Source organism: Microtus oregoni, unplaced genomic scaffold (genome assembly GCF_018167655.1).
Source record: "Microtus oregoni isolate MIOR12 unplaced genomic scaffold, Mior012 000031F_ref0000149, whole genome shotgun sequence".
In the NCBI taxonomy this organism is placed as follows: Eukaryota; Metazoa; Chordata; class Mammalia; order Rodentia; family Cricetidae; genus Microtus; species Microtus oregoni.
Window position 1 is genome coordinate 20,047,443 of NW_024543090.1, and position 24,458 is coordinate 20,071,900.

At 48.4% G+C, this 24,458-nt stretch overlaps 2 long non-coding RNA genes across 2 annotated transcripts; both read left to right on the plus strand.

The window, feature by feature from the left end:
* The first annotated feature begins 7,063 nt into the window (after positions 1 to 7,063).
* On the plus strand, positions 7,064 to 12,652 carry LOC121465795. The gene is made up of 4 exons (XR_005976682.1): positions 7,064 to 7,193; positions 8,720 to 8,767; positions 10,036 to 10,043; positions 12,340 to 12,652. It is a non-coding gene; the product is annotated as an uncharacterized LOC121465795 (long non-coding RNA).
* Positions 12,653 to 19,309: 6,657 nt separating this feature from the next.
* LOC121465790 lies at positions 19,310 to 23,077 on the plus strand. Its single transcript, XR_005976681.1, has 4 exons — positions 19,310 to 19,410; positions 20,283 to 20,330; positions 20,864 to 20,871; positions 22,723 to 23,077. It is a non-coding gene; the product is annotated as an uncharacterized LOC121465790 (long non-coding RNA).
* Positions 23,078 to 24,458: the final 1,381 nt, after the last annotated feature.

A 24,458-nucleotide genomic window follows, 5' to 3' on the forward strand; every position in this document is an offset into this window, starting at 1 on the left:
CCTTCCTGCCGGATGTTCCCACTGAGTCAGACTGTGTCCTTTCCCAGCAACGGTGACGCACTGAGCTCCTAGATCCTCTCTGTCTCCCTCCCCCTTTGGTCTACACACACACACACATGCACACACACACGCACACTCGCATGCACACGCACACTTGCATGCATGTGCTCGCAGGCACACATTTCTCCCACCTTCTCTGTGCCCTGCCCCACAAATCCAGCTGAGCTCAGCCTTACCCCACCCATCTCTGGAAGTCGGAAGTCGCGAGCCCCCGCCATGCTTCCTTCAGCGAGAAAGTCCACAGAGCCCAGTGCGAGAAGGAAAGAGACCTAACGCTGTCCACTCTCTTTAGAATTTTAGTCCCCTGACCAGGTGTAGGGAGGAGGGATGTGGACAGACTGCAGAGATAAGGCGAGGTCTTTGTCCATCTCAGCTCCCAGTCCTGACCAGGGTCAGAAGGTATAGGTAGAAACCTGGCCACCTTGAAGAGAGGGTGACCCAACCCTCTCCAAAGACTGCAGGAAGATATCCTGAATGTAGAAGCCAAATTTTCCCAGCCGTCAGGCGGAAAGACCATGTACCCTGAACAAACCTGCAGTCAAGACCGAACCCACAGTTGCTGACCGTGTTTCCGAGAGTCACACAGTTTGCCACGCTCTTGAGCAGCCCCCACCTTCTTTTACCAGTTTCTCCACAGCCCACCGTCTGCCTGTCTGCTCTCACACGGGACAGAGGCTGAGAGCAGAGAGTGGTATGCTGGATGCCCTGAGATTCTCCAGGGCCGGGTGCAGGGCCCCCAGGCAGCAGAACCTCATTGCTGCAGGAGGAGGATGGAAAGAGCCTGCCCTACACTTTATGTCACTGTGGGTGCCCTGTGCACAGGCTGTGACTGCCTTTCTGGCCACTCAGAACACACACAAACTGAAGAGGGCAGTTGAGTGGCAAAGAATCCCGGGTGGAGGGCACAGGAAGTTGGCCTTGGAGGCAGGAGGATTTCCAGGCCAGTATCCCCAAACACAGATCTTTTACTGAGTCACCACTAGGAGGCAGAAGCATTCCAAAAGCTTAGCTATGGTTGGGGGAGGGGCCCCCTTTCTTGCTACCATCTCTCAACCTCACTTTCCAGCTTCATCAGGCTAGATGATTACTCCGTGGTAGAAGCTTTATTTTACTGAGGAGGAAACAGGCCCAGAGAGGTGTTGCATCTTGGGCTGTCGCGCCTGGTCCGCCACAGACAAAACAAGCAGCCAGGGCAGTGGACTTGCCGTCCTAGGCGGGCCTCCTTGCCGCTTTCCACAGCCGCCCCACCAAAGCTAGATTGATGGAGACTTCTCTCTCTGCTCTCGCTTTCTCCTGCTAGGCTTGGGTGGGGTGACCTTGCTTGGGCTTGGATCATTCCTCTGTGGTAGCTCCCCACCTTCCCAGGCCACCTGCCAACTCAAGCAGCAGCCACACCTTCAGGTTCATGTGACCCTTATAGGTGGCATCTGGAAAAACACAGCTGAAGATGGTTGTAAGTCCAAGCTTCTCTCTGGGGGGAAACAGGGAGATCTCTCCAGGAGAAAAAGCCTAAGAAGTCCACCACGGAGGCAGGGATGCTCAGGCCCTCCTCTCCACTCCCGAGAGGCTGTCCCGTGGATGGCTGGTTGATCAGGTCTAGTACTAGGGCCTTTGCCCTACTCCTCGGTCTTGGTCTAGGAAGAGGCAGATGGGATGGCGGATTCCGGTCCCTTATCTTTCCACTTCTATAAAATGAGATGGCTATCCCCCTCAGTGAGTCATATGATGATAACATTTAAATACCTAGCAACATCCATATTAGGAAAACTGTGTGGCCCAGAGTAAGGTTCAAACAGTTTTCTTCTTGGGCCAGATACCTTCACGCTAGTCAGCCACTCAGTGTCCTTTAATGAGTGTCCAAGGCTGCCTCGCCCTGTCAGGGGCAGGAGCACATTGCAATTATTTAAAGCATTTGTAAAATACTAGGGCCATCCTGAGGGTCCTTTTGGGACCTCCTTTTCTGTCTCCTGCCCAACAGATCAAAGCCCAGCTTCTGCACCACCGCCCCTACTGGGAGATCCTCTGTATCTGCTCCCTTTCCAGGCCCCAGACTGTGCCTTCTCTCCATACCAGCATTGGGACCTCTGGAAGCAGACCTCGTCCTTTATCTGCTTGCAGATCCTAGCAGGCTGTCCCAAGCTCCCATGCCTGTCCTTAGGAATGGCTCTGCTTTGGGGGGGCTGGGTCCTTAGAGGTCACCGGTGGGGAAATGTTGAAGAAGAGGACAGGCAAGGGCGGGTTGTATTAGGCCCGGCTACTAAATGGGCCACGCTCCAGGTGGAAAGAGATGGTAACTCTAAGCACATTCCTTTCCTGCATGACCTTCCACCTCTGCCCGCTCCTAATGTAGACATTCCTGTCACATGAAAGATTGTTCCGGCTCCTAGGCCTGGAATGTACTCTGGTCCTCAGAGTATAAGGACCAGTCCTGAGCAGTTGATAACCTGAAGGGTGGAGGGAGAGACAGGGTGACTAATTGTCTTTGTTTGCACGTATCTTTTAGTAAAGAATTCTCTGCTAAGAAAAAAATTCATTCTCCTGAATGCCCTAACAAAGGAGATGGGGACAGCCAGGTGTCCCTCAGGAGCAACCATGCAACATTCTGGAGGATGCAAGAGCCGGAGATGATAGTGTGTCCAGCAGGAGATGCCCAGTGTGAAGCGAGGGGAGGCGTGCTGGGTTAGAGAGTCCAACAGGCCAGGGATGATCGCGTTCACTGCAGAAACTCATTGCACCACGGCTTATGCCTGCTGAGCCCCACACCTGTGACATCATTCGATCTCCTCAAGTTTTGGAATCTGTGGACGAGCCTGAGCTGGTGCTATTGACATCTCTGTGGAGATCAAGGTCAGTGACCTGAATGAACGTCTCTGTGGCACTTCCTGAATCATCGAAGCTAACTGCCTGTCAGCTCTTTCTCCAGCCCATGCCCAGGGTGAGCCACTTTTGTCAACACGGCCGCCAAACCAAGGCATCAGCCTGCTGGGCAGGCCAGGGAGCAGAGAGGCCTGGCTACCCCTCCAGACAAATACTGGAAGGTCATAGAGAGGGTTAGTGTCCTGCTTTGGGAGACTATTGTATGTCCCTATCAGCCCAAAGACCCCATGTGCTGCCCGCCCTGCATTGCCCCAGGAGACTCCCTAGCATCTCTCTTTCCTGATCCTGCTTCCAGCTTCTCACCACAGACATGCCCTCCTCACCCTCCACCAGGGCAGGAAGTTGCCCTCTGTCAACCAAGCCTTAAGCCAAGCACTTTGGAACCATTTACTCTCTGTGAGGTACAGGGCTGAAGGGTAGAGGGGATACACATGAGACTCGGGCTCTGTGGCCTCCAAACCCTTAGGACTGTGGAGAGCAAGAAGCAAAGCTCACTCTGCGGTGGATGCGTCAACGTGCCCACCACCACTCTGGCAGCTTCCCGTCTCCTGAAGGTCTCCGGCCCCAGTCTACCCACAATGCCTTACTGTCTCCATCCATCCCATCAAGACAAAGTCTAGCTCCTCTCTGAAAGCCTCAGCATCTCTACTTTGTCCTGCCCTACTCTGGGCCAGGGGCTTAGAGCTTGACTCCAGAGAAAGCAGGAGCGGAGGCCCCAAACCTGGAGCCCAGAGCGCTGCTCCCCCTCCTTCCTGAGGAGGTTTATGAGGACACGGAGCTCTCTTTTCAGCCTCCTGCCCAAGGCTGGCAGCGAAGAAGACGTAGTAGCAGTGTCCCTTAAAGAGAACAGGAAGATTCCTGAAAGAGGGGGGCTAGTAAACACAGGGGATGGCGGGCATAGGAAGTACCATCTGCTCAGCGTGGACTAGAACGTGGGAGTTCGCAGGCACCACACCTTTGCAAACCTCTTCTGGGGTTCTGCCTGTCTGCTGCCTCTGCCCTGGCTCTCTCTCCTCAGAATGGCAACGACTGTACACAAAGCAGAGTCATAGCTCCCCGCCTACTCATAAACCAAAGTCCTCTGCACAGACGTTTCCAAAGCAGGCTGCTGGAGTTTTTTTTTTTTTTTTGTTTTGTTTTTTTTTAGAAGTGCCTTCCTGAAAAGGAAGATGGTTCAACCTAAGAAATGCCCAGGCTCTAGGCTCTAGACTCAGGCAGTCCCTGATTAGGACGACTGCACACTGGCAAACATCTTAACCCCTGAACCAAGGTCCTTTCGGAATCTGTCAAAGAAGGGAAGATAAAGCCCGCTGTGGTGGTACAAGCCTGTAATTCCAACACTCCAGAGCTGGAGGCAGAGGGTCGGAAACTCAAGGTCAGTCTCAGTGTGAGAGACTAAGTCTCAGTGCAAGCACACACACACACACACACACACACACACACACAGACACACACCAAAGACAGGTTGGGTGTGGTGATATACACCTGCAATCCCAGTACTTCGAAGGTGGAGGCAGAAGGATCAAGTCTATCCTCTGCTCTGTTATAAGTTTCACACCAGGCTGGGATACTTGAGACCCTGTCTCAAAAGCTGAAGTTCCAGTCGGGAGGTGGTGGTGCACGCCTTTACTCCCAGCACTCGGGAGGGAGAGGCAGGCAAATCTCTGTGAGTTCGAGGCCAGCCCAGTCTACAAGGACAGGCTCCAAAGCTACAGAGAAACCCTGTCTCAAAAAACAAACAAAAAAGCTAAAGTTCCACCTCGGAAGAACTAAGGATGAGGAGTCTGGAGAGATGGCTTAGCGATTAGGAGCACTTGACAAAGACCCAGGTTTCACACCCAGCCCCCACATAGTGACTCAACCATTAGTAATCAGGCTGACACCAGGGATCCAACAGGCGTGTGTCAGATCCCTATATGCGTGCAAGCAAAACATTCATACACATAAAGCAAAATACAATACTGCCAAACAGTGAGGGTAATCTCTTCTAGAGGGGAGCAATTAAAAGCACTGGCTGCTCTTCTCAAGGGCCAGGGTTCAATTCTCAGCACCCGCATGACAGCTGATAACCATGTGTAACTCCAGTTGCAGGGGATTCAACTACCTCTTCTGGCCTCCAAGAGCACAAGGCATTCATTCAAGTGGCATACAGACACACATGCAGGCAAAGCATCCATAATATATAAATATCAATACCACCTAGAGTTTATATACATACATATATAACAATACCACCTAGAGTTTATATACAAGCATATATTACACATATATAAACTCTAGGTGGTATTTGTATTATATATATACATGCAAGCAAATACTCTGTGTGTGTGTGTGTGTGTGTAAAATAACACCACCACCTAGAGCCGATCTGAGCTCCCTGATAACGTAGAAGATCCTGGGGTCAGCCGGAGCCTCCCTCCCCGCCATTGAGATGAGGAAGACACACCCTGTTCCTCAATACTTTCATCTTGTCTTCTGAAAATGGCTATGGGACTCTTTATTTTACAATTCTAATTGAAGTCAAATTGACATGCCATAAACAATGCGTATTTGAATTGTGCAAGCTGTTTTGATCTGTGTTTACTTCACAAAGTCATAGCAGCAGCTCTTGCTTCTTCCTGCCCTTCCCCAGTGTCTCTCCTCCACTCTCCCCTTTTCACTGCCCACTGGTCGGCTGTGCTCATCAGTTTTCTGGTTCTTTATTCAAAAACATATGGTATGTATCCTTTGTGCGTGGCTCCTATCACTCCACATAACTATTTTGAGACGCTGCCCTAGTATGGTTTGCATCAACTGTCTATTCTTTCGTTTTATTTGATGTATGCACCACAACTAGCTGATTAACTCATGATGGGGAAAGTTAAAGATTGTCTCAGTCTTTAGCTATTCCCCAAACCAAACCATTGCCAGCCTTGTTTTTATTTTGATAGGTTCTCGCTCTGTAGCCTGGCTGAGGAGCATTGTAATTTCAGGGTAGAGCACAGCCATATTCAGAAAATAATTTTTAAAAATACAGAAACAAGAAAGGGAAAAATTCATACAATATAAACCTCAAAAAAAAAAAAGGAAACCAGTTATTACCCAACAACAACTAACTTCAGCAAACTTATCAAAATTTGTTCACCAAGGGCCTAGAGAGATGCCTCCGCAGTTAAGAGCACAGGCTGCTCTTCCAGAGGACCTGGGTTCAATTCCCAGCTTCTGTCTGACAGCTCACAAGTGTGTGTAACTCCAGTTCCAGGGGCTCTGACTCTTCAGAAGCCAGGGGATTCTGGCTAACCTTTATGAGCACTGCATGGATTGCTTGCACAGTCATACCTGCAGGCCAGACACCTAGACACATAAACTTCAGTTGTTCTGTTTTGTTTTTCAAGGGAGGGGTTCTCGGTGTAGCCCTGGTTGTCCTGGAACTTGCTCTATAGAACAGGCTGGCCTCGAACTCACAGAGATCTGCCTGCCTCCCGAGTAGTGAGATTAAAGGCATGCACCGCCACTGCCCAACCACATAAACTTTTAAAAATAAAATTTTTTCTTTACCAAATTACTAATACCAGGAGGGTTATCAATGGCCAAGGGACTGAGGAAGCCACTGTGTCCCAGAACCTGAGGCATGCAAAGGTCCGTGGAAATAAAAAAAATTAGAAGAAAGGCTCCCGGAAGGTAGGGGCTCCTGATCTGCTTGAGGGAGCACACAAAGCAAATCATCTGGGCAAATAGAGGTGCTGGGGCAGCCACACGGGCAGCCTACAAAGGGCTTGGTACAGGCAGAGCGAGATGACAGCCTGGGTTCCGAACTTTTTCATCCTTTCTGTCCTGTCCTGACTTTATTCCCACTGTCCCCTTTTCTGGGTGTGATTGCTGTTTCCAGACAAGCTTGCTGGACTGGGCAGCAATTCAAAAACTTGTCTGGGCCTTGGAATCCAAGGCAAGAATGTACTTAGGGTCACTTTTCTTCTTCTGCGTGCTGGGAGAAGTTAATGACCTGTCCACGTGACCTTGAGATGGCTCTGAGAATGATCCCCACTCTCCTCATCTACTCCACCCAAAACCTCCGCCCCACCCCACCGCACCCACATCCTGCTTCCTAGTGAACTTTGCCCAGGTAGAGATTATCCCATCCCTCTTCATTCCCTGGACCTTCTAGTCTAGAATCTCCCAGAGCTAGTGACCTGACCCAGCCCCTCCCTCTTTTGTACAAATACTCCCCTGGGGGAGACAGAGCCTCAGCCTTGCTGTCCCTGGCTCTGCACTCTCAGGTAAGGACCTGACTTATTTTACTAAAGGTAAATAAAATAAGAGGGTGTCTGTGAGAGTGAATGAGGTACCCGTGTGGTCTTAGTCTCTCTGGGTATGTATTTGTGTATTGGACTGCTGCCTCAGGGTCTTTGTGAGGACATCGTACTTTGGCACAAGTCAGTCCATTTCTAAAGGATTGTGTGTGTGTGTGTCAGGTGCTTGTGTATTTGTATGCATGTCTGCGTTTCTGCCCTCCCCACCCTCCAGGCTGGCCCCTGTGCCTTCACCCTGCAGGAGTTAGGACTGACTGCCAGGCAGAAGGGTCACCTGGCTTGCATTTTCAGTCCCTTCTAGAGCTGACCATTCCTGTTTTTCAGAGAGCTAGGCCTGAGTGGAAACATCCCAGGGACTGTCTTTTCACTGCCTTTAGTTCAGGTTTGGATTGAATCAAGGGTTTCCTTTACCTCCCCAAGTTCAGCCTTATGAGATCCTTCAAGCTCAACATTAGTCAGGGGTGAAAGAGTAGGGGCAACCTGGACTGGAGAGATGGCTCAGCAGTGAAGAGCACTGGCTGCTCTTCCGGAGGACCTGTGTTCAATTCCCAGCACCCACAAAGTAGGAGTCTTCCAGCCACATGTAACTCCGGTTTTTGGATATCTGGTATCCTCCCCTGTCCTCTGTGGGCACTGCATATGAACATGGTGCTCAGACTTAAGTCCAGACATAACACCCATACCCATAAAATTAAAAAAGGATCAGCAAGTGAGAAAGACTATGGTCATAAAGTGGGACTGATTTCAACCGGAAATAACAAATCAATAAGAATGAGTGGTTTGGTGGGGCTGGGGAGAGGCTCAATGGTAGAGAGCCTGCTTTCCAAGTACGAGGCTCTACATTTGATCTTCAGCTCTAGGTCTTTTGTATTGGAGGTGAGTGTGTGTGTGTGTGTGTGTGTGTGTGTGTGTGTGTCTGTAAGTGTGGACATCTGTACTAAAACACTCATTTGCCATATGAGTTCAGAGAGCCGCGATAGCTTTCATCTTCAAGTGTATTGTGTTGTGGGTGCTGGACCATTTTGGGCTTGTTAATTGTTATTTGCATGCCAGGCCCCAAAAGATGAGGCTAGATCGCAACAGTTTCCCATGACAAGAGACTGGCAGTGGATGACAAATTGATTCAGACCCTAAACCTCCCACACTCTCCCAATCCTTACAAAAGGAGACAATAACAAGCAGTGGGAACCCTGGAAGGTTCCATTCCTCTCTGTGGCAAGAACAAAGTCCTTAAGGTCTCCTGGGTCCCCAGAAGCCCAATACTCATCAGGTTGTCTGCACCTCCCCACTCGGCTATAGCAACCTCTCCAAGTCTCTGCATCCCACCTCTATGCAGGTGTTTATACAGAGACCTACAGAGGGCAGGGTATCATCACCAGGACGCCTGGCAGGCACCCCTTTTGTCTTGTGAAGGGACTATGTGTGTGCAGTCCTAGGAGGGAGAAGCAAAGCAACCAGATTACTGCCAACTAAAACGTTCTTGTTAACCACAGGTGTTGCGTGTGTCACTTCCTGCACTTGCCCCATAAAGATGGATCCAGGTAAGCATCATGGAGGCTAGGAGGTAGAAGAGGGGAAAGAAGAGGAAGGAGAGTGGGGAGGGCCGAGGCAAGCAGTCAGCCATATCTACTGAAAGCCAGGTGTGCTTGCATGTGTGTAAAGGTGTGTGTGCAGGGTGCCAAATGCAAACAAACTTTCATATTGCGAAGCACACATTATAGTTGAAGAAACAAGTGTGCACGTTTTTCATCTCACTAGCTCTTCAACTTGAGGAGACAAAAAGGTGGGTTCATCTCCCAGGGTACACATGAGGCCAGGGATGTCAGGCATGATGCTCAAAGTGAGCTCATGAAAAGCACTGCCAGATCTGGAGCCCAGAGCCCAGCAGCTATGCCACTGGATTCTCTCAAAAGAAGCAAAAGAACGGGGGCTGGATAGGTGGCTTAGAGATTAAGAGCTTTGCCTGTTCTTCCAAAGGTCCTGAGTTCAATTCCCAGCAACTATATGGTGGCTCACAACCATCTGTAATGCGATCTGATGCCCTCTTCTGGCTTACAGGCACACACACATATAGAATATTGTATACACAATGAATAAATAAATATTTTTTTAAAAAAAAGAAGCTTAAAAAAAAAGAAGCGAAAGACCTAGAATTCCCACCAAAGGTTACCTTTTGGGACACCCAGTACCACATAGGTGGCTTCTGCAGAATGAACTGTTGTGTCCACTCTGGGGATCTCCACACCCCAGTGATGTGGAACACCTGCTGGATAGTGAGGTAGAGCCATGCTAGAGAGATTTCCAGGCAGCAGACAGTGTGAGCAAAGGCCCTGAGCTGAGAGCAGAAGGTTGTGACCAGGATGTAACAGCAGCCACCACACAGCTCTGAGGGGCTATAGTGGGATGGACAGGCATGAGTGGGGGAGACTGCCTGGGGCCCAGAAGAATTGGGGTTTGCAACAATAGAATGCCTCCATGATGCCCTGAAATCTGACCAAGGCTAGGATAGCAGACCCCTGGCAGTGTGGAAAAAAGCCTCACCTCCTGCCTGGCCTGATGCCACCTGGGGGACTCAGCCAGCCTTGAGCCCATAGGGACACACAAGTGAGCTTCATATTGACTTCCAATACAAATCTGCTGTTAGTGGATGGATGAATGAAGGAATGTTTGTCAGGTGAATGGCCAGGTCTGAGGAGCCTTGTTGAATGTGGGATGTGGACACAGAGCTAGCATCAGGGAGAAGGCAAGGAGTCCCCTTCAGAAGCAAAAGACTGACCCTGCTGTTTCTTTCCCCATTTCTCTCCAACAGGTCACAAGGTAAGAACATTCGCTAACCTTCTTCCCCTTGCCCAACCCAACACCACCATCCTGGCCACTTCCTTCAGGCCCACCTCATTCTTAAACCAGCACTTCTGCCAGATAATGTCAGGAAGACTCAAGCATCAGCCTGGGAAGGGCGGGATACTGCCTAGCCACCCACCCCCTGCCAACTGCAACCTTCTCTTTGGCATTCTCTCTGTTTTCCCATCTGTCTCTCTCCATTCCTTACTTCCCTCCCCTGGCCCAGCAGCTCACTCTCTCTTCTTGCTGCTTCCCAGCCTGCTCTGTGGTCCCCTGGCTGGCTGCCTGGCTCCCAAGCCCCAGTCCCACTGCAGGGCTCCTAGGAGAGGCAGGCTTCTGCTAGGGAAAGAAGGGAAGGCTACCTGCTCACCACCTCTCCCTCCCAACAGGCAGCAGTCACCAAGCTTCCTGGCTGTATCTATAACCTTCCACAGAGTGGGGATGGGGGATGCTGCTGTTTCCTAGCACAGCTGAGGAAGGGACTGCTGTAACTGGAAAGCCTTCACTTCTGGAGACTGTCTCTTCCCATCTGTATTCCACTTCACTAAACCCGTGAGGTGGCGGGGGGGGGGGGCAGGTTAAAGCAGAATAGGGAGTCACCCTACTTCCAGAATAGGGGGTGTAACTCCATCTGTACCCCACTGGACTCCATACCTCAGTGCCCTAGCACTAACTCTCCTGGCTGGACTCCAGCTAAGAAAGGTTTAACAAAACTTTCCCGGGCCTCTTTGGTCTGAGAAGTGGACATTAACCTTACTTTCACTTCTTCCTGTTCGAGTCTGGCAGGTGTGCAGAGGCATTATATAGGCAGCCGGTGCATGCATCTGTGTGTACATGTGTGCATGCTATGTGCCCACCACGGGAATATACCCAGACATAGCTATTTTGTTGTGCTTTTTTTTTGTTTTATTTTGTTTTACACAGTGTTGTGTTTGTACTTTCTGGACAAATTCTCTAACATTAAACTCCATACCCAGACACACTTTCAGAATAGTATTCATTCATTTTTTAATTTTCATTGTTTGAGAAAGGGTCTCACCACAGAGAATGGCCTGGAGCTCCTTATGTAGACCAGGCTGGCCTTGAACTCACAGAGATCCACCAGTCTCTATCTCTTGAGGGCCAGAATTAAAGCTGTGTGCCACTACTTTTGGACAAAATAAAAAATAAATTAAAGACAGGGTAACATTCTGTATATACATACAGGCCCTGGCTGGGCTGAACCTCCCTGTAAATAGATCAGGCTAGTCTCAAACTTACAGAGATCACCCTCTGCCACCTCAGAGGATTAAAGCCGTGTGTCACCACATGCCACATATATAAATATATATATATATATTGTATTTGAATACACTTCCTATCTACACACAAACACATCCTTGATTTCCACCTCTTACCTTTGACCCACCACATCTCTCCTCAGAGCCTGGGTTTCCCCTACCTGGTGTCCGGGGAATTCTTCTCCAGCCTCCCCAGCTTCACCTTTGCTGTAAATACAGCAAGCTACCACTTGTAGCAAGGCAGAACCTGTAGCCTTTCTGCTAGGACCCCTGGGCCAGGGTAGGGGTCATGAGATAATTTTGCTTCTTGCAAACAAATAATGATGTGGGAGTGTCATATATCAATCTGTTGATTTCATTGGTTAAGTAATAAACAAACTGCTTGGGCTCATAGCTTAGAACATAGGTGGGTGGAGTAAACAGAACAGAATGCTGGGAGGAAGAGGAAGTGAGATAAGACGCCTCAGACAGAGTCGCCATAATTCTCCCACTCCAGGCAGACGCAGGTTAAGATCATTCCTGGTAAGCCAGCTCGTGGGCTAAACAGATTATTAGAAATGGGCTAGTCCAGGTGCGAGAGTTAGCCGAGAAAAGGCTAGATATAATGGGCCAAGCGGTGTTTAAAAGAATACAGTTTCTGTGTAATTATTTCGGGGCATAAGCTAGCAGGCGGCCGGGGTGCTGGGGATGCAGCCCCTTGGCTCCTAATTACTACAAAATAACTCGAGGTCCAGGGAAAGAGGTCAAAACTTTGCAAAGGGAATAAATCTAAAACAACAAGACTCTTCCCTTTTGCTAGCCCAGTACTTAAGAGACTTCTTTGCAAAAGGGGCAGGGCCAGGAGCAAATCCTTTGCTATCCAACTCCCCACCACAACCCCTTCCAGATGCCTAGGAATCCTGAGGCCCTTGGGGAGGGGAGGTAAAGAGGAGTTGACCACAGCCATTGGCGGTGGCTTTGAATTCTGACATTTCCCTTTTGGTTTTCCACAGGGTCCGTCCCCTCCTCATGGTCCACCACCCCCTGGTCCTGGGGGACCCCCACATCCAGGACCTGCTTGCCCAGCCCCTGGCCATGGTCCTGGGGGACCTCCCCCTCCAGGACCTGCTTGCCCAGCCCGTGGCCATGGCCCCGGGCACCCTGGTCCTCACCATCCCCATAGCCCCGGACACACTGGTCCTCATCACTGAGAAATGAGAAGACAAGAGGACACAAGATGAGGAAGCTACACAGAACCCCCAGCTGACCCAGCTCCCAGACTTACCCAGAATTTTCCTTTCCAAATAAATAGACTTCTGTATGCCATTTTGTTCTCATCTGAGGTTGTCTTTCTTCATATCCAACCTGGTACTCAGGGTCCAGTTCTATCTAATTTGTAAAAACAGATGTCCATCTTGACATTCCCAGAAGCATGACTGCTGGTGACCACAACACAGGGCTGATTAATACTACTGATCCCAGGGACAGCGCCCTACTCTCTGTCCATCCACTCCTGTCCGGCTGCTCCTGTCAGTATGCATACATTCTCACCATTTCCTGAAAACACACTGATCTCCTGACCTACTTATTATTTTATTGAGCTATCCATTTTTCTCTGACCCCTTCCCCGACATCTTTTTGTTGCTATTTTTGCTTAGCTATTGTTTGATGTCAGTCGTAGGGGCTGCAGCAGAGAGAGAAGCTCACCAAGATGCTATGCCTTCATTTTCTGAAGGAACAGTGGGGTTCAGCCTTCTTGGAGAAGGATGACAGCCAGCTAGCTGACTCCAGTTACTTTATTCAAACATACACAAGGCTAATAGGGGCTGGCAAAGGTTCCAACTCCCAAAGTCATTTGCTCCTGCTGGCCATGAGAGCAGACAGCACACACAGATCTCAGTCCCTTCTGATTATGGCTAGCCATAACCAAAAGTACAGACTCCAGGTGAGCCAGGAGTGTCATAGGACCAAGGTCGGTGTAGATGCAAGCACTCTCATGTAGCACCAAGTGCAGAGTCTCCAGAGAGACATTTCTTCAAGGTTTCAACAGTCTCAAAACAATTTTCAGCCTTTACTGATTAACCCAAACATAGCAAAGGCTTTGCTGAAACATTTCTCTCAAAGCCAGACACAAAGTCTGCGCATTACCTATCACTACAACGCAAACCAAAAGAAAGAAGACTTAGCTTTATCATTCAGGCCTCAACCCTGCTGCAAACCCCATGGTCTCCAGGCAGTCTGCCCTGTAGCCATCTTTCCTTTTCCCTAAGACTGGCAATCCTGCTGCAGAAGTGAGACTCTACCTCCTCTTGGAGCAGAAGACTGGAAAGACAACTACACAGTGTCGTCTTATGACTAATTTGGGGTCATCGCTGACTTCTTCCTGCCATATTCCAGCTCCCTGTCTGAACTGTGCACACCTTGACTAAGTAAAGCCATGCTGTACAGGGCCCCGGGCCGGGGCTGTCAGAAGGGCAGCACTCCTGTTTGCTGAACTTTCTACCTTCCTTCATCCCCATTAAGATTGAGCCATCCAGATTTCTCTCTCATACAAACCAACAGTTGGTCTGTCTGCATCTCCCAACTACTGCAAATTCCCAGGGGCAGGAACGGAGTCTTATTCATCACCACGCCACACCTCACAGTCAATCTGGCACTGTGTTCACCTAATGAACATTCCCTGGCCACCTTCTGAGCCAGTGAGCTGATCAAGGCACTGAAGCTATGGGGATGAACCTTTCTAACCATCAGCTTCTGCATTCCCAGCCTCCACCACCCAGCTGAGAGGGGGACAAGTCTATGATCTGATAGTCAGCTGCATCAAATACGTGAAGAAATACCCAGGAGGCCAATGGAACACAGAGGGGCAAGTGACTGGTTTAGGGGGAATAATGACGGATGCAGGTGCTCAAAGACATGTGCTGGACACAGTGGAGCAGCCCTTTAATCCCAACCCTGGGCAGAGGCAGGCAGATCTCTGTGAGTTCAAGGACAACCTGGTCTATATAATGAGTACCAGGACAGCCAGGTATATACGTTAAGACCCTGGAGAGAGATGGTGTGGGGATAAAGAGACAACCATACAGGAAGGTCAGAAGATCTTGAACGTGGCTCATGGTTCTAATCTTTACTTCTCACTGCATCTGCTTTCAAATCTGTAAAACGAGAATTTTCTTCTTTTTGTAGACAGCGAATAAGATCATGTATGCAGTAACAGGTGTGACAGCAAGCAGGGTTTGACACATGGCAGGTTGCCAGCGATAATTTTTGAAGGCACAGATGTTTGGATGAAAGCTCAGGCCCCAGCATGCAGGCCTTGAGCTTCCACCCTCCTCCTCTGCCCTCAGAACTAATGGAAAAATCAGCCCTGAGCTCTTGTCTCCTTGTCTTGCTTACTGAACAACCCTGGGACACAGATAACCACAACACTCCTCCTCCCCTGCCTGCCCTCTCCCAGGTTCCAGACCAAAGGCATGACTCCTGAGGCAAGCCCTGAGAGAAGCTGCTCCCTCCACACCTGTCCCCTTGAAGACCCAGCAGATGCGGCAGTCTCGGTGCCCACAGTCTCCACCCTCCAGGCTGTCGACCCAACCAGCCCGCTAACAGCTGGACATTTTGCCTTTCCTCGAGCACCTCAAGACTATCAAGAAGGCAGTTCCTTACCAGGTTTAGGCGATCAAGCCTCTCTGTGTACTCATGACTCCTTTAAGGGATCTTTAGCTATAACATTAGCAAAATATAGTTTTGCAAATTGTAACAACTATCATCTCGGAAAATATTATTACTCTGGCCTTTAAATTGAGCAAACACAGTTGTCCAAGAATCATTATCCTAAAATTATCAATTAATCTATTTAGTATAAGAAACTTTGATCATAGCCAATATTCTATTAAGCTATCTCTGAGATTTTATCTTGCTCTTCTCTATTAGACAAGCTACTGATCTAATTAAAACTTTAATATCTTAACTGGCAAAAACTGGGAAGATGCAGCTCTAAAAAGCATTCTATTCTTTTCATAAAACCGCTGTAGAATAAGTTTTGTACTTAATACACACTTGTCATAGCTGAATCATAATTAATATACTGTACTTGTACATTATTGCATAATTTACCTGTTGATCTATATTTTACCTGCTTGAGTACCTGTCTGGCAGCTTCTATAAGCTCTCTATTGGAAATTGGCTCATTGCTTCCTTTAAGAATTTTACTTAGTGGCTCAATATCTCCCATAAGAATATTGTAACTAAGGCTTTAACCATTGTATAAATAATTAAAAGTTTGTGAACTATCTTCCTGTAAAGTTGTAAGTCTGCCTAGCCGATAGGAAAATGGAAAAAGAACGCATATTTAACTAATGACGCTGGTCTAACAAGACATCAACATGTGGAAGAATGAAAACAGATCCATATTTATCTCTATGAACAAAATTCAAGTTTGAATGAATCAAAGATCTGAACATAAAACCAACCACACTGAAGATCACAGAAGAAAAAGTTAAGAGTACACTTTGGCACATCTCAAACACAGCCTCAGTGGCACAGACCTTGAGAGAAACAATTAATAAATCAGATCCGAACTGAGAAGCTTCTGTATAGCAAAGGACATAGTAACAAGACATATTATCAGTCTAAAGAATGAGAAAATACCTTTACTAACCACTTAATCCACTCCAAAAACATACGAAGAACTCAGGAAATTAGTTATCAAAAGAATAATCCAATAAAAATATATGTTACAGACCTAAACTTAAAACTCTCGACAGATGAACTTAATGCTGACACATAATAACATCCTTAGTCATTAGAGAAATGCAACTCTGAGATTCCATCTTTTCCCTGTAAGAATGGCCAAGATTGCCGGGCCGTGGTGGCGCACGCCTTTAATCCCAGCACTCGGGAGGCAGAGGCAGGCGGATCTCTGTGAGTTCGAGACCAGCCTGGTCTACAAGAGCTAGTTCCAGGACAGGCTCTAAAACCACAGAGAAACCCTGTCTCGAAAAACCAAAAAAAAAAAAAAGAATGGCCAAGATCAAAGACACCTGTGACAGTTTGTGCTGAAGAGACTGTGGGGGAAGGAAAAACTCCTCCACTGCTGGTGGAAGTGCAAACTGGCACAGCTGCTTTGGAACGTAGTACGGCAATTTCTCAAAACTAGGCAACCCTCTACCTTAAGACTCAGCAACACTCCTTTTGTGCCTATATACAGAAGATGCCCAACCACACCATAAGGACACGTGCTCAACTCTGTTTACAGCAGAATTACTTTATCATAGCCAGAACCCAAAATGCACCTCTTCTGCACATATGATAAATGAGAGACATCATCCTTTACAATAGCCATAAATACAACAAAATATTTTGGAGTAACTCTAACCACACAAATGGAAAAACTTGGATGATAAGAACTTTGAATCTTTTAAGAAAGAAACTTAAACTGGCGGTGGTGGCACACACCTTTAATCCCATCTCTCAGCAGGCAAAGACAGGCAGATCTCTGTGAGTTCAAGGCTACCCTGGTCTAAAATAGTTAGTTTCAGGACAGGCTCCAAAAAAAAAAAAAAAAGAAAAGAAAGAAAGGAAAAAAGAAAGAAAGAAAGAAGAAAAAAGAAAAAAAAAAGAAAAGAAAACTTAAGACATTAGAAAAAAGAAAGATCTATTCTCTTGGAAAAGTAGAACCAAGATAGCAAATCTGACAATCTTACTGAAATTAATCTACAGATTCAATGCAAATGTCCATTAAAATTATAACAAAATTTATTTATTTATTTATTATGTATACAATATTCTGTCTGTGTGTTTGTCTGCTGGCCAGAAGAGGGCACCAGACCCATTACAGATGGCTGAGAGCTACCATGTGGTTGCTAGGAATTGAACTCAGGACCTTTGGAAGAATAGGCAAGGCCGGGCAGTGGTGGCGCACGCCTTTAATCCCAGCACTCGGGAGGCAGAGGCAGGCGGATCTCTGTGAGTTCGAGACCAGCCTGGTCTACAAGAGCTATTTCCAGGACAGGCTCCAAAACCACAGAGAAACCCTGTCTCGAAAAACCAAAAAAAAAAAAAAAAAGAATAGGCAATGCTCTTAACCACTGAGCCATCTCTCCAGCCCATAACAAAATTTTTTTACAGACCTTGAAACAACAATCCTCAACTTTATAAGAAAAGATAAAAACTCAGGATAGCCTAAACACTCTTAAAATCCTACACAATCATGGCAATTCTAAATGCATCACAATCTCTGACTTTAAAAACTTTACTGCAGAGCCACAGTACTGAAATCAATCCACCTTGGATACAAATTCACAAACCTACAAACAGCAGATTGTTGACAAAGGAGCTAAATTGTGAAATGAACAAGAAACGTATTTAACCTACTTATTTATTTTTGATTGTCATGTCTCAGGGATACCTCAATTCAAACCTGCCTTTCAGCTTCTGGTTGAAGCTGCGCCACCCGGCAGGGGGTACGACACAGGAGCTGTCTGCCTGTCTGCCTGCCTGTCATCTGCCAGCTCTGGAAGGCATAGCAGCCTGGATTTTACCCTTACTCCTCCTGTCTTGAGGGACTCCTTGAGTCTGTGGAAAAACAAATTCTATTTACCGAATGCTTGTCCCATGGTATGATTTTTACCTTGCATCACTGTGCAGAAACCTCCGGATCTGATGGTGGGTGGTCCATGGCGATTCTTCACTGAGCAGGTGCTGAGCTGCTGACTGCAGTGGCTCAATGGCTGGATAGGCCTGTCCCCTGTCTGCAGCAACATTCTTCAAACCCACACAGTGTTGTCAGGTCCCTGTTTGGGCGCCATTTGTCCCGACCAGTGACACATGAATGGAGATTCTGAACCCTGTCGACAAGGAATGAAGAGACAAGAGACATGAGAAACAGACAGCAAGTCTGCATTCTGATCAAGCTGCCAACTTTATTTTTTTCTCAGGAATATTATATAGCAGAAGGCAGGGGGAGGGGATGGGAGATTGCTGGAATGTCAGGTCTAGAGACTTCCCAAGCTGATGGATGGGAAGAGATAAGGAAATGCTGAGGGTCTGTCAATAGTTACTAACAAGGGGATGCTAATTACTTCTGGGGCCTGGGACCCCCATGTCTGCAGGGGATCTTAACTCACAGGGGGATAAGGGTTATCCTAGGCCCTGAATTTGCCCTACAAGGGTTTCTGAAGAGCTAACTTAATTTATGACCGAGATGGCTATAACCAAATACAGGTCTTTGCTTCCAGCAGGTTTTTCTGTATGTCCTGTCTGTCCTAGAACTCGCTCTGTAGACCAGGCTGGCCATGAACTCACAGAGATCTGCCTATCTCCCAAGTGCTGGGATTAAAGGCATGCACAACCACTGCCCAACCACAAAAACTCTTAAAAAAAAATAATACAAAATTTTCATTTACCAAATTTACAAGACACTTACTAATGCCAAGGGGTTGTCAATGGCCAAGTGACTGAGGTCAGTGAAATAAGAAAAATTAGAAGAAAGGATCCCGGAAGGTAGGGGCTCCTGATATGCTTGAGGGAGCACACAAAGCAAATCATCTGGGCAAATACAGGTGCTGGGGAGGCCACACGGGCAGCCTACAAAGGGCTTGGGACAAGCAGAGCCAGCTGGCATCCTGGGTTCCGAACTTTTTCATACTTTCCATTCTGTCCTGACTTTATTCCCACTGTCCCCTTTTCTGGGTGTGAATTCTGTTTCCAGACAAGCTTGATGGATGAGGTAGCAATTCAAAAACTCATCTGTGCCTTGGAGGCAGGAATGTACTTAGGGTCACTTTTCTTCTTCTGCGTGCTGGGAGGAGTTAATGACCCTGTCCACAACCTAGAAATTGTTCTGAGAATGACCCCCAATCCCCTAACCTACTCCACCCCAACCCCTCCCCACCCACCACACCCCCATCCTATTTCCTAGTGCTCTTTGCACCAGTAGAGATCAGCCCATCCCTCTTCACTCCCTGGCCCTCTATTCTAGACTCTCCCAGAGCTTGTGACCCAACACAGCCCCACCCTCTCTTGTACAAATACTCCCCTGGGGAGACAGAGCCTTAGCCTTGCTGTCTCTGGCTCTGCACTCTCAGGTAAGGACCTGACTTATTTTACTAAAGGTAAATAAAATAAGAGGGTGTCTGTGAGAGTGAATGAGGTACCCGTGTGGTCTTAGTCTCTCTGGGTATGTATTTGTGTATTGGACTGCTGCCTCAGGGTCTTTGTGAGGACATCGTACTTTGGCACAAGTCAGTCCATTTCTAAAGGATTGTGTGTGTCTGTGTCAGGTACTTGTGTATTTGTATGCATGTCTGCGTTTCTGCCCTCCCCACCCTCCAGGCTGGCCCCTGTGCCTTCACCCTGCAGGAGTTAGGACTGACTGCCAGGCAGAAGGGTCACCTGGCTTGCATTTTCAGTCCCTTCTAGAGCTGACCATTCCTGTTTTGCAGAGAGCTAGGCCTGAGTGGAAACATCCCAGGGACTGTCTTTTCACTGCCTTTAGTTCAGGTTTGGATTGAATCAAAGGTTTCCTTTACCTACCCATGTTCAGCCTTATGAGATCCTTCAAGCTTAACATTAGTCAAGGGTGAAGAGTAGGGGCAACCTGGACTGGAGAGATGGCTCAGCAGTGAAGAGCACTGGCTGCTCTTTTGGAGGACCTGGGTTCAATTCCCAGCACCCAAAAAGTAGGAGTCTCCCAGCCACATGTAACTTGGGTTTTTGGATATCTGGCATCCACCTCTGTCCCCTGTGGGTACTGCATATGATCACCTCTATCTGGCATCCCACCTCTATGCCAGGTGTTTATACAGAGACCTACATAGGGAGAGGTATCATGACCAGGGCACCTGGTAGATATCCTGTTTTGTCTTGTGAAGGGACTGTGTGTGTGTGTGCAGACCTAGGAGGGGAGAAGCCAAGCAACCAGATCACGGCCAACAAAAGCGTTCTCTGTTAACCACAGGTGTTGCGTGTGTCACTTCCTGCTCTTGCCCCATAAAGATGTATCCAGGTAAGCATCATGGAGGCTAGGAGGTAGAAGAGGGAAAAGAAGAGGAAGGAGAGTGGGGAGGGCAGAGGCAAGCAGTCAGCCATATCACAGCTCTGAGGGGCTATAGTGGGATGGACAGGCATGAGTGGGGGAGACTGCCTGGGGCCCAGATGGAGACAGAGGAGGAAGAATTGGGGTTTGCAACAATAGAATGCCTCCCTGATACCCTGAAATCTGACCAAGGTTAGGATAGCAGACCCCTGGCAGTGTGGACAAAAGCCTCACCTCCTACGTGGCCTGATGCCACCTGGGGGACTCAGCCAGCCTTGAGCCCATAGGGACACACAAGTGAGCTTCATATTGACTTCCAATACAAATCTGCTGTTAGTGGATGGATGAAGGATGGAGTGATTGTCGGGCAAGTGGCCAGGTGTGAGGAGCCTAGTTGAACGTGGGGTGTGGACACAGAGCTAGCATCAGGGAGAAGGCAAGGGGTCCCCTTCAGAAGCAAAAGACTGACCCTGCTGTTTCTTTCCCCCCTTTCTCTCCAACAGGTCACCAGGTAAGAACATTCACTACCCTTCTTCCCCTTGCCCACACTAACACCCCCACCTTGACCCCTTCCTTCAGGTCCACCTCATTTTTTTAGACCAGTACTTCTGCCAGATGAAGTCAGGAAGACTCAGGCATCAGCCTGGGAAGGGCGGGGTACTGCCATAGCCACCCACCCCCTGCCAAATGCAACCTTCTCCTTGGCATTCTCTCTGTTTTCCCATCTGTCTCTCTCCATTCCTTACTTCCCTCCCCTGGCCCAGCAGCTCACTCTCTCTTCCTGCTGCTCCCCAGCCTGTTCTGTGCTCCCCTGGCTGCCTGGCTCCCAAGCCCCAGTCCCACTGCAGGGCTCCTAGGACAGGTAGGCTTCTGCTGAGAAAGAAGAGAAGGCTACCTGCTCACCACCTCTCCCTCCCAACAGGCAGCAGCCACCAGGCTCCCTGCCACAGAGGGGGTGGGGGAGGATGAGGCTGTTTCCTAGCACAGCTGAGGCAGGGACTGCTGTAACTGGAAAGCCTTCACTTCTGGAGACTGTCTCTCCCCACCTGTATTCCACCTCACTCAAACCCCTGAGTCGGGCGGGGGAGGTCAAAGTAGAGGAGGGTATAATTCTACTCCCAGAATAGAGGGTGTAACCCCACCTCTACCCCACTGGACTTCACACCCCAGTCCCTAGCACTAACCATCCTGGCTAGTCTCCAGCTAAGAAAGGTTATACAACACTTTCCCGGGCCTCTTTGGGTCTGAGAAGTGGCCATTAACTTTAATTTTACTTCTTCCCGTTTGAGTCTGGCAGTTGTGCAGAGGCGTTATATAGGCAGCCTGTGCATGCATCTGTGTGTACATGTGTGCATGCTATGTGCCCACCACGGGAATACACCCACATATAGCCATTTCGTTGTGTTTTTGTTTTATTTTGCTTTTTTTTTGAAATGTTGGGTTTGTACTTTCTGGACAAATTATCTACCATTGAACTCCATACCAAGACACACCTTCAAAATTGTATTCATTCATTTATTTATTTTCATTGTTTGAGAAAGGGTCTCACCACATAGCTTTGACTGTCCTGGAGCTCCCTATGTAGACCAGGCTGGCCTTGAACTCACAGAGATCCACCAGTCTCTGTCTCGTGAGTGCGGAATTAAAGGTGTGTGCCACCACTTCTGGCCAAAAATAAAAAATATATTAAAGACATGGCCTCATTCTGTATATGCATACAGACCCTGGCTGGGCTGAACCTCACTATATAGAGCAGGCTAGTCTCAAACTTACAGAGATCACCCTCTGCCACCTCAGAGGATTAAAGCCATGTGCCACCACGTGCTACATATATATAAACTGAATACACTTCCTATCTACACACAAACACATCCTTTATTTCCTCCTCTTACCTTTGACCTGCCACATCTCTCCTCAGAGCCTGGGTTTCCCCTACCTGGTGTCCGGGGAATTCTCCACCTCCCCAGCTTCACCTTTGCTGTAAATACAGCAAGCCACCACTTGTAGCAAGGCAGAACCTGTAGCCTTTCTGCTAGGACCCCTGGGCCAGGGAAGGGGTCATGAGATAATTTTGCTTCTTACAAATAAATAACTCGAGGTCTAGGGAAAGAGGTCAAAACTTTGCAAAGGGAATAAATCTAAAACAACAAGACTCTTCCCTTTTGCTTGCCCAGTTCTTAAGAGACTTCAATGAAAAAGGGGCAGGGCCAGGAGAAAATCCTTTGCTATCCAACTCCCCATCATAACCCCTTCCAGATGCCTAGGAATCCTGAGCCCCTTGGGGAGGGGAGGTAAAGAAGAGTTGACCGCAGCCATTAGCATTGGCTTTGAATTCTGACACTTCCCTTTTGGTTTTCCACAGGGTCCTTGCCCTCCTCATGGTCCACCACCCCCTGGTCCACCACCCCCTGGCCCAGGACACTGTCCTGTGGGACCCCACCCTCCAGGACCTGCTTGCCCACCCCATGGTCATGGCCCTGGACACCCTGATCCTCACCATCACCACGGCCCTGGGCATCCTGGTCCTCACCATCACCATGGCCCCGGGCACCCTGGTCCTCATCATCATCATGGTCCACATCACTGAGAAATGAGAAGATGAGAGGACACAAGATGAGTAGACTACACTGAACCCCCAGCTGAACCAGCTCCCAGACTTATACAGAATTTTCCCTTCCAAATAAACAGCCTCCTGGAGGCCATGTTTGTGCTCCTCAGAGGTTGTCTCTTCATATCCAACCTGGTACTCAGGGTCCAGTTCTATCTAAATACCTTGTTGTGAAAACCGGATGTCCATCTTGGCATTCCCAGAAGCATGACTTGGTAGTGACCACAACACAGGGCTGCTTAAGACTACTGATCTGAGGGACAGTGCCCTACTGTCTGTCCTTCCATTCCTGTCTGGCTGCTCTTGTCAGTCTGCAAACATTCTCCCCATTTCCTGAAAACACACTGAACTCCCAACCTCCTTTTTTATTTTATCTTATTTTATCTTATGGAGCTATACATTTTTCTCTGCCCCCTCTACCACCAGCTTTTGTTGTACTCTCCTGACTCCCCCTCCAGGTGAGACTTGTTTCTGCTGTCTTTCATACCTTCGCGGTTTCCAAGCCTTCTGAGTCAGTCACAGCCCCTGCTCTTTCTCCTGAAAGCCCATTAGGAAGAGGAACTTCTGTCTTTGCTGTACCCTTCCCTGCCCCCTTTCTGCTACAAACAGGCAGACTGAAGCTGGTAGGCGCCATCTCATAGGCCCAGCCACACCCTGACCCCCTGGTGCCAATTTAGTACCACCCTAAATCTCTCCAGCCATCTGTAAGTCACTTGAAGCACTTGGTAAACCCCTAGATCCGCTCACGCCATGCCCTTGACCCATGCCTTGCCTAGACCTGCACTTGGACACACTTGAGAGACATCTTCCATTCAAACCTCTTGAGTCTGTCTCTCGGTCCCTCCCTTTCAGTCTTTGCCTATCCAAATCTATCCAGGATTCTTTCTACTCTGCTGTACACAGGCTTCTCATACATCTGCTATCCACCATAATTCTGCTCAGTCCTCCAGCCAGGCCTGTCCTATGACCAGCACCCCAATGTTCTTTTCCTTCACAGCTGGTCTCTGGTGAGGGCTGGCAAGTGCTCCGGAGTAGGTGGCTATCAGGTCTCTAAAGGCAGACACTGGGGAGTTGTGGTGACTGCCAGAAAGGGGCTGGACATGTTTCTCTCCTCCTCTCACTCCCTTTTCCCCTTGTGGCAAGACACTCTAAATAGGAAGTGGCCACAGACTCAGGTCCAAAGTGCTAGGATAGACCCAGCCTGAGCATCTAAATACATAGCCCTAACCAAAGTACAAACTCCAGGTTTGCCAAGCGTGTCTTAGGACCAAGGTCGGTGTAGATGCAAGCACTCTCATGTAGCACCAAGTGCAGAGTCTCCAGAGAGACATTTCTTCAAGGTTTCAACAGTCTCAAAACAATTTTCAGCCTTTACTGATTAACCCAAACATAGCAAAGGCTTTGCTGAAACATTTCTCTCAAAGCCAGACACAAAGTCTGTGCATTACCTATCACTACCACGCAAACCAAAAGAAAGAAGACTTAGCTTT